We start from the raw sequence: 11326 nt of genomic DNA, 5'->3' as shown, positions 1-11326 counted from the left end.
CATGAAGGAACGCATTGTTTATGTCCAGCTGGTGCAGATGCCAACTTTTGCTGGCTGCAACTGCCAACAAAGCCTTGACAGAAGCTAACTTAGCCACAGGAGAAAAAGTTTCTTGATAATCAAGTCCAGCCTGTTGAGTAAATCCCCGGGCAACTAATCTGGCTTTCTTTCTATCTTCAGTCCCATCTTGCTCTGATACCATGTGAATTTTATACAGCGATTAGAGAGTAAAATGAGAGAGGGCGCGAATGGGGAAAGAGTTTTTCTTACTAACTGATGTTCATGATACAATTGTGTACATATATATACATTTAACCAAAATGACAGCTCAGCTAACATGGTGAATTACATAAATAACCCTACATTCCCGTAAGAGTGCATCACAGTAAATATAAGTACACGAACAGGTCGTATAATATATTATGTTACTTTTGACAAATACATGCATAATAAAACATATTGCATGCATCTAACAATTGCAACAATGGTTTAGGCTGACGAAGGGAAAGACAATTTCATCTGTAAGATCATAGAAATGTTTGAGGTAGTGGATGGCTCAAATAGTTTTACTGCACAATGGTATTATCGGGCCAATGATACGGTAAGACCTTATGGAAAGTTGTATCCATGTTTTGCAATGGATCTTATGGCATAATGCAAATTTGACTTCTAGCTTTTGTTCTGTTTGTCAGGTCATCAAATGTTGTGATAGCTTTATAGATAACAAGCGCGTGTTCTTTTCAGAAATCAAGGATGACAACCCTCTGGATTGTCTTGTTAGGAAACTCAGAATCCTAAATATACCAATAAAAGTAAGTCAAGTTTTCTTTTTATTTCAATAAGCAATTCTTTCATTCTATTAGGATCTAACACCACATACTGGATTTCAGGATGGATCAGATGTAAAGGAAGAAATGAGATCAAAGTGTGACTATTACAAGGATCAAATGTACTTGCTTCCATAGACTTCTTTTGTAACATTACAATCAGGTAAAATTTTCCTTTCAGTTATTGAGCAAGTTATTCCCCTACTTTTTGCTTTTATGATTTGGACTTGGAGGTTTGAACCATATATTTATTAATTTCGCATTAATTTTTTATTCCCTAGATAATACTGCAACTATCAGTGAATCTTGTTCTACCATCTCAAGTGATGTTAATGTTGCTGTAGCATCAAGTTTCGGAGAGTGTTCTGGAGTGATAGAACATGGCTGTGAGATAAAACTTCTGGACTTGTACTCTGGATGTGGTGCAATGTCTACTGGGCTTTGCCTCGGGGCAAATAGCTGCGGTGTTAAGCTTGTTACTGTGAGTTTTACGTCTTTGCTAATCTAGTATCTTTATTTTCATTGTTAATTTTGATAATTTCTGGAACTAATGGCATAATCCTCTAACAAAATATGCATTTTATGGATGCAGAAATGGGCTGTTGATCTTAATGAGTTTACATGTGAAAGCCTTAAATTAAATCATCCGGAGACACAGGTAGAAATGATGTTTTGAGTTGGTACCTTCTTTTCTTATCTTTGCTCTTTCACTTTGATTTCTGCATGTTTAACTTGGTACCTTAGGTCCGAAATGAATCTGCCGAGGATTTCTTAAACCTGCTGAGGGAATGGGAGAAGCTTTGTGCCTCCTGTTCGCGAAATTATTTTCTTTCAATTTTAAACCATCGCAAGTGTACTGTTCGTTAACAAGTAATAAAGTGGATTCAATGAATCCGAATATCGTCCCATAAAGATTGATTAATTCAAATTTTATCTAACGTAACCTTAACCGAAATTGGATTGTCAAAGTGGATGTGAACCTAAGTAAAACCCTAATTTCAAAAAGAAACCCTAATTACGCAAATTTAATGAGTAAATTGAAATTAAAACTCAAAACAATATTTTAACCCTCTAGAGTAAAACTAAATGTTGAGAACACACGTTGTTATGATCAATAGAAATTAAATACACTAGGATCACGATTTCTCATGCAATTATCACTTTAAACCCTAGTTTCACAACATGACAACACACTTCATTTGTGACGAATCAATATTCCTAAGTCTATCCAATACTCTCTCTCGAGGTATATCAAACCTATTTCTACATACCACCGGCCTATATTTCTATGATAAGAGCATATGTAAAAATGCATGCTGTTTTATGAACACTTAAAGATTCACGTAGGGTATAGCGGTATATGTCTAACCCCTATCAGACCCTACGATGATTTATATTATGTCAAATCTATTCCAATTCTCTTGAATGCAAGAATAAATCACCCAAATTCCCTTAATTGCGGAAACATTAATTGCATATAAATCATTCAAAACAATAAAAATATGTCTTAATATCAAATTGCAAAATTAGGATATTGAAATTTAAATTACATGGTTCATTGATTTCCTAGCACATGAAAGTCTAGCCTAACATGATTAAAATAACAAAACACATTAAGTTTTGAGTAATAAGCATCACCGGATTATAAAAGTTTGAAGAAATCTTGAAATTCCAATAGCCACTCTTCGTTCTTGCGCTCCAAATCCTCTTCAAGATGTGTTTTACTGCCTCCCAATGCGTTCTGGTCGTCTCTGGACCTTTTTTTTTATATTCATATCCCGTGAATATTAGGTTACCAAAGGAGTTTTAATCGTATAAGGAAAGAAAATTTCGTATCGAAAAAATTACCATGCGACCGCATGGTTTTAATCCGTGCGGTCGCATGGTTATTCCATGTTTCGTGCGGCCGAGAGTTCTACCATGCGACCGCATGGTAGACTTCAACTTCCATTCTCTTCAATTTAGTCCCTTTACTTGAATCTTTCACTTCTAGGCCTCTTTTCTTCACTCTTTCCATTCCATCATCCCAAGGCATCATCAATTGGCATTTGGTTCAACCAATTCCTTGATTTGTTCATCGGATCAACTTTTGGGTAATTGCACCTTGGTCCTTGAAATTTCACTTTGTGTCATTTTAGTCATTTTTCGAGTCTTTTCTCATGAATTTCATCATGTTCATCGGTGTTCCCTACAATTCACAAATGTAACGAAATTAAGTCACAATTCAATCATTTTGCTTGTAATTAAGTCATGTTTGTGACCTAAATACGTGTGCAAAAACACACTTATCAAACCCCCCAAACTTGAACTATTGTTTATCCTCAAACAAGATAGCGACTCACTTCTGAACAAACATGGCTTAATACCCTACTACGGCTCGGGATTGGACTGAGTGTTCGATTTTATGAAAATATATCTGTGCAAAAATGACATCAACTTTCGCCCGTTAAACGCGTGCTTGACGTGTGTGTGTGAGTTCATGCCAACATATTAGGTTCATGATGGATTTGAGTCTCGATCCCGAGTGGTCAATTGTATCCTTACTCACTCGAGAGATACACAATCCCCCAAACTTATGCTTTTCACTCAATTATCCGAAGGTTGTGTTTTAAAATTAGGAATTTACATAGCTGTAGTCCTCACCTTCTCGTAGTTTGGATTAATCTCACTATCACAAGTTTACATTTCAACAAGTGAAGGCTCTCCTAAGTTTGATTGCTCCGACACTCGAGATTAAACTAGGTTACTTGCATCGCCTCAAAGGTATAGTTTCTTTAACCAAATGTCCAAGGGCTTTTCTTCATGTTATCGTCTCTCTTTTCTCTAATTTTTTTGATTTTATTATTAAACTTCTCATTTTTCATTATCATCTTCTCATTTGCTTTCTATATAACTCATGTAACGAGCTTTAGGTCGGTGACTCCCAAATCGGTTGGCTTTAGGGTACCAGGTTTTAAATCTTTGCAGGCTTATTCACTCGAGTTATAAATGTTCGATCAAATGACTTTTTATTAACCTCTTTCCCTCTTGCTTTCTACACGACCCTTTTAGTGAGTTTTAGGCCGGTGACTCCCAAGCCAGTTGACCTTAGGGTACCAGATTTTGAAATATCCTTATAGGCTTATTTGCTCGAGTCATAAAGGCATGAAAAGAAGTGTATTGTTCTCACAAATTTATTTTATACCCTTATTGTTCTAGACATTTAGTTTCCAAAATCAACCCCTAATTTAAGATTTTCACCTAATCTTCACCTCACTGGTCTAGGCAATCCACACAATAAAATTCATGCACGGAGCCTCCACTCATCTCAATGCTCCCCCATAATAGCTCAACCATCACCAAACTGTCTTAAGGCAGTTTACGGTTTAATTTAATAGAAGGTTATCATTCTTTTCCTATTTTATGCTGAAAATTCAGTCATTTATCTAACATGTCAAGCATGAAGAGTGTGCACAGATAATGTCAAGTTTTGCATCAACAAGTGTCAGTTAGCCTAATTGCATCAGATCCAAAGTTTTGGCAGTTTAAATTAGTCCAATTATAACATCATAGCTAGCAAGGTTATCAAGCTCACACAAGCATGCATGAAAAGAATTAAAGCAAAACTGAATAAAATGCATAGAATTTTTTTTTTCACTCATCATGCACACATTGTGTTATACAGATACCGATGAACACATATACTTAGTTAAAATTACACAGATACTGAGTTAAAATTATGTCACCCCCCAAACTTAGTTAATACATTGTCCTCAATGTAAAATTAACAGAATATTAAAGACAGAATTTTACAGACAGTATGAAAAAGGAAAGTCAAAATGTGGTAAATAGTACTTCCCCTGTATCAAAATGGAGGAGGTGGCGGGAAACTGGGTCCTGATGTACCATCATCTGGCGGTGGAGAGTGTCGTCCAAGGAGCTGCCGCATCATCTCATTTAGTTCCCGCATCAAGGTAGACTGTTGTGTCTACTCGGCCTTGATAGCTCTCATGGTTTTCCAAGTTTCATTTACCCTCATTTGGATACCGTCCACCCGACCCACATACATGTTCAGCCGGCCATTCATGGTATCAACCTCTCGTCGCATGATTGTGGCATGATCTCTGGCATCTCTGATGTAGTTCAACGTAAGGTGATTGTCTCTTTGTAAACTTTTCAATTCAGTCCTCATGTTGCCAAAATCTTGAAAGAAACTGTGAAGGTCTCGGCTGATGCCCTTGGTGGTGGAAAATATCTGTCTCAGCAACTAATTGTCCACGTCAGCTTATGGTACTGGAGCTTGTGGGTGTTCCTAATCTGCAGGGATTTGGCCTTGTTCTGCCTGTTGTCTACGGTGCTCATTTTCTTGCTCTTCCTTGTCTTTAACTCGAGCCCTTGTTTGAGTGTTAAATGTAGTTTGTTTGATCATGGGGATGGGTTTTTTAGGTAACTCCTCAAGTAAGAGTGCAACACCCGCAGCCCTACATATGCCACTAATGAGGCTCGGGAATATCAAAGTGGAGCGGCGATCTCTCCAAGTTTCCAATGAGTGTAGTTGATTGTATATATGAGTAGCGAGATCAATCTTGTTGCCTAGAGCCAAGTGGTAGATGAATCCTGCTGTCTAATCTAGAAATGTATTCCTGTGTGATATGGGCTCGATATTGTGGCACATAAAGAGCCATAGAATGGCTATGAAAGGGGTAAGCTCAATCTGATGCCACTCAGTAGTTTCGAGGGGCCATGCATTCTCCCGCCCCATTAAAACCTCAGCCACTTCATTCCAGCGAAAGTCAATTGGGAGAGGGACCACATTCTCCACGGTAAGTTGGTAGTAATCATGAATGACCTCAGGAGTAAACATAATCCATTTCTCCCACACCCAAGTCTGATGGAAATGCTCGGAGCTTGGTGTGTCAATGTCACTGTTGAAGTTGGTGAAGAACTCTCGGCATAAAGTCTCATAGATTGGATGTGGTCGCTCCACCAACTTTTTCCACCCACAGATCTGAACTAAGTTGACCAACTCAAAACCCGGGAAGTCATCAAGCTTAATGGGTCTTTCAGCATGTAAAGTCCAATGGCGTACGATGTTTTCATATCGTGTCGCGGTATTTACAGTTAAGAATCGCCGAACTTCCCCTGCAAGCTCTCGAGTACGGGCTGTCTTGGTGGAGGAACTTACTTTTTCTTTCCCTTGCAAAGCTCTTTTAGGAGGCATCCTGCAAAGTTTGTAAGATTTCACTCATTAAGTTCGATGTGAAAAGAATAGGCAAGAAGTGAGATAATAAAATATGCATTGCACAAATCCCCCTAACTTTCCTAGATGCATGTGTAACACCATGGTGTGCACTAGTCAAGATATGATGTTCAATTGAATTCAAGTATTCCGCCAATATGAAAAATGGAGAAAACTCGGCGTAACTATGCAATTTTTCAGAAATTGGATCCATGATCGAGTGCTCACTTTCGGCCCTTAACATCATCGAGAATTATCAAAATTTTCCCAGGCAATCTCCGGGCATATCAAAGTATTCATTGAAGTGTAGTATATACTCGAATTTCAACCTAATTGGATGTCGTTTGGTGTGTCAAATGAAGATGCAAAGTAGAGGATGGAGGGTGCCTTGATGTGGGTGACCTAATCATGTGCCTGCGTGGTGCAATGTGAAAGTGGGTGTTTTCTAAGTCAATTCATGTGGAAATTTGTTAAAATATATCTGGTGCCATGTTGGTGAATCAATATATATGCAAAAAGCACCTAATTGTACACAAATGGTTATTGTGGCATTTCATCAAACACTTGGTGTGCATTATGTGAAAGTAGTCCTAAGTTAGTGAAATTAATATCCAATTCATCCCAAAAGTACACAACACAATCACAACAAAACCATCCCTATATGAACTAGCCCATTCTCCCTCAATTCATGAAAAAAATGAATTCCAAGACTAATTACTCAAAAAGAGAATGCCGAGAGAAATGTGAGAAACAATACCTTACCTTGAAGTGGATGGCTTGATTTACAGGCTGAATATCGTGGAGTGAAAACGTGATTGGATGGGAAGAACTTGTACACCCAATCACCCAAACTACTCCAATCAACCCGAACTCGTGTGTGATGCTTAGGAACTCGTGTGAACAGTGCTTGGTCTCTTTTAACATGTATGGATGATTGATGACCACATAAAAAAAAATGCAAAATGAAATTGAGAAAATTAATTCCTAATCTAATACAAATAACATAATAAATTAAATAAAAAGGATACAGTGGGTTGTCTCCCACCCAGCGCTAGGTTATAGTCGATAGCTTGACTTTTCTGCAGTTGCTTTACTTTGGTGTCCCGAGTTGAACGGTGGACTTTTGGTTGGAGAAGTCACTGCCCCAGTAGTGCTTCAGCCTTTGCCCATTAACAGTGAAGGTACCTTTAGTCTCATGGCTGACTTGTATAACTCCGTATGGTAAGACTTTTGTGACAGTGTATGGATCTGACCACCGTGACCGTAGTTTTCTTGGGAAGAGCTTGAGTCTCGAGTTATACAGTAGTACTTGCTGCCCCACTTCAAATACTCGTCTCTGAATGTGCATGTCATGCCACTTCTTGGTTCGTTCTTTGTAGAGTTTTAAATTTTCATAAGCTTCCATTCTAAATTCGTCCAACTCATTCAGTTGCAGTAGATGCTTTTCACCAGTGGCACTCAAGTCCATATTTAACTGTTTCATAGCCAATATGCCCGGTGCTCCATTTCTAGTGGTAGATGGCACGCTTTCCCAAAAATTAGGTGGTATGGAGACATGCCTATTGGTGTCTTGAATGCTGTCCTATAAGCCCATAATGCATCGTCTAGCTTTTTAGACCAGTCCTTTCTAGATGAATTCACTGTGACTTCGAGTATTCTCTTCAACTACCGATTAGATACTTTAACTTGCCCGCTGGTTTGTGGATGATATGAAGTAGCGACACGGTGTTTAACGCCATATTTATTCAACAGCTGCTCAAACTGGCGATTACAGAAGTGTTTGCCCTCGTCACTGATTATAGCTCGTGGTGTACCATATCGGGTGAAAATATATTTCTTCAAGAACCTAATTACTGCTTTTGAATCATTTGTTGGCAGTGCAACTGCTTCTACCCATTTTGATACGCAATCCACTGCTACCAAGATGTACTGATTTGAGAACGATGGGGGAAGGGTCCTATGAAGTCAATTCCCCAAACATCAAATATCTCCACCTCCAAAATATTATTCAATGGCATTTCATTCCTCCTCTAGATGTTCCCAGTGCGTTGACATCGGTCACACCTTTTGACAAACTCAAAAGCGTCTCTAAACAATGTAGGCCAGTAGAACCCTGATTATAGAATCTTTGCAGCTGTTTTCGAAGCCCCAAAGTATCATGCATATGCAGATGAGTGGCAGTGCTCGAGAATCTCATGTACTTCTTCCTCAGGTATGCATCTTCTTACTATCTGATTAGCCCCTCGCCTATAGAGGATTGGATCCTCCCAGAAATAATACTTCAATTCGGCGAAGAACTTTTTCCTCTGATGACTTGAGTAGTCCGATGGTGGGATGGAGCTAGCCAAGTAATTGACGATATCTACATACCAATGTGCTTCATCCACTCTTAACATCTGCTCATTTGAGAAGATCTCATTTATATCCACTAAATTTTTCGTCCCCCTAGGCTCTAGTCGGGATAGGTGATCTGCTACTACATTCTCACTGCCCTTCTTGTCTCGTATCTCAATATCAAATTCTTGCAGTAATAGTACCCAACGAATTAATCTCGGCTTTGCATCATTCTTTGTGAGCAGATACTTCAATGCAACATGATCAGTGTAGACGATGACTTTAGACCCGACAAGGTATGACCTGAATTTGTCGAATGTATATACCACAGCCAATAGCTCCTTTTCAGTGGTGGCATAATTGATTTGCGCATCATTTAGAGTACTACTTGCATAGTAGATCACATGAAAAATCTTGTTCCTCCGCTGTCCTAATACTGCATCCACGGTGTGATCACTTGCATCACACATCAATTCAAAAGGGAGTTCCCAGTCTGGTGCCACAATTACTGGTGTTATCGTAAGCTTCTCCTTTAAAGTGTTAAATGCTGTGAGGCATTCCTCATTAAATTCAAAGGTTACGTCTTTCATTAGCAGATTGCACAATGGTTTAGTCACCTTCGAGAAATCTTTTATAAATCTCCTGTAGAACCACGCATGCCCCAAGAAACTATGAACTCCTTTAAATGATGTAGGCGGTGGTAACTTCTCAATAACTTGATTTTTTGCCTTGTCCACCTCAATTCCTTTTACCGAGATCCGATGCCCGAGTACAATGCCTTCCTGCACTATAAAGTGTCATTTCTCCCAATTTAAAACCAGGTTAGCCTCCTTACATCTCTGTAAGACCAAATTCAGGTGCTTTAGACATTCATCGAATGAAGATCCAAACACTGAAAAGTCGTCCATGAAAACTTCAATAAACCTTTCAATCATATCGAAGAATATTGCCATCATACATCTCTGAAATGTAGCTGGATCGTTGCAAAAACCAAAAGGCATCCTACGATAGGCAAAAGTACCATAGGGGCAAGTGAAAGTGGTATTCTCCTGATCTTCTGGTGCGATATGTATCTCATTATAGCTCGAGTATCCATCAAGGAAGCAGTAGTGTGAATGTCCAGCCAATCTCTCTAACATCTAATCAATGAATGGGAGGGGGAAATGATCCTTTCATGTGGCTGTATTGAGTTTGCGATAGTCGATGCAAACTCTCCATCCTGTAACTGTTCTGGTGGGAATTATTTCATTCTTCTAATTTTTCACCACTGTGATTCCTCCTTTTTTCGGTACCACTTGAACTGGACTGATCCATGAACTATCTGAAATCGGGTAGATAATTCCTACATCCAGTAATTTCAGTATCTCTGTCATGACCATTTCCTTCATGTTCAGATGTAATCTTCTCTGACCCTCTATACTTGGCTTGTAGTTTTCCTCCATTAGAATTTTATGCATACACAGAGAAGGGCTGATTCCTTTAATGTCAGCTATTGTCCACCCAATCACCGTCTTATTTTCTCTGAGTACCCTGAACAGTTTTTCTTCCTCCACCTCACTGACAGTACTCGAAATAATAACCGAAAGTGTAGAAGATTTTCCCAGGTAAGCATATCTCAGGTGTGGTGGCAGTTGCTTGAGTTCCAATTTGGGAGGTTGCTGAATAGATGGCACTGACTGTGTAGTCCTGGTTCCCAATTCTTCGAAGTAGCGTCTGTGCATGTATGGCGGATTAGTTACCAAAAATCGTGCACATGTTTCAATCTCACTTGAATCAGTGTGAGTGGATTGAGAATGTGCAATGCACGCCTCGTAAGTATCGGAAGGATGATGTAGCCGAAATGTATCTTGAATTATTCTGTCAATTACATCGATCTGGAAATGGCTGTCTGACTCAGTCGGGAACTTCATTGCCTTGAACACGTTGAACGAGATTTGCTCTTCGCCAAGCCTCAATATAAGCTACCCCTTTTGAACATTGACAATCGCTCTTCCAGTAGCTAAGAAAGGTCGTCCCAATATGAGTGGAACATCCTTATCCTCCTCCATGTCTAAGAAGAGGAAATCGACTGGAAATATGAACTTCTCCACTTTTACCAACACGTTTTCAATGATCCCTCTTGGATGTGTAAGGGATCGATCTGTTAATTGCAAGGTGACTGTTGTGGCTTTAGCTTTTCCCAAGTCGAGTTTCCTAAAAATAGAGAGAGACATTAAATTAATACTTGCACCTAAATCATACAATGCTTTATCAAAATGACAATTCCCAATAGTGCAAGGTACAGTAAAACTCCCTGGATCCTTTAGTATTGGAGGCAACTTTCTCTGGATTCTGGCACTGCACTCCTCAGTTAGCATCACTGTTTCATGTTCTTCTATCTTTCACTTGTTGGAGAGGATATCCTTCAGGAATTTTGCATAACTTGGCATCTGAACAAGTGCTTCGGCAAATGGAATATTGATATGTAGTTTCTTAAAGACTTCAAGAAATTTACTGTATTGCCGATCCAATCTGTGCTTTTTAATCTCTGCGGAAACAGAATAGGAGGCTCATGAGGGTTGATAGGAATGGCATCCCATGATGTACTGGAATTCTCCTTGCCCACATTCCCTATTGTTTGTTCAGTTTGTTCCACAATTTCGTCATCCGAGGTTGGTTCTGATTCCTTGCTAGTTACCGATCTTTTGACATGTATCTCCGATAGTTGTACTCCACTTCTAGTTGTTATAGCCTTTGCGTGCTCCTTAGGGTTGATTTCAGTGTTGCTGGGCAAATTCCTGGTGCTCTACCCGTAATGGAGATTGCCATCTGTCCCATTTGTGTCTCCAAATTTTTGATTGCTGCACTCTGGTCTTGAAGAGTTGCATCTGTCTTTCGCATAAACTAATTGTTGGCTTCCATATATTGATTGGTTGTTACCATGAACTTTTCAAACATCTCTTCCAAT

The 11326-nt window shown here is 39.1% G+C and overlaps 1 pseudogene; it reads left to right on the top strand.

The window, feature by feature from the left end:
• The first annotated feature begins 248 nt into the window (after positions 1–248).
• Positions 249–11326, top strand: part of LOC111407379 — a 39908-nt pseudogene continuing 28830 nt past the window's right edge.

The sequence above is a fragment of the Olea europaea genome, chromosome 1 (assembly GCF_002742605.1).
Source record: "Olea europaea var. sylvestris chromosome 1, O_europaea_v1, whole genome shotgun sequence".
Classification (NCBI taxonomy): Eukaryota; Viridiplantae; Streptophyta; class Magnoliopsida; order Lamiales; family Oleaceae; genus Olea; species Olea europaea.
The sequence above is the reverse complement of the archived record's forward strand: the minus strand, read 5'-3'. Positions and strand labels throughout refer to the sequence as shown.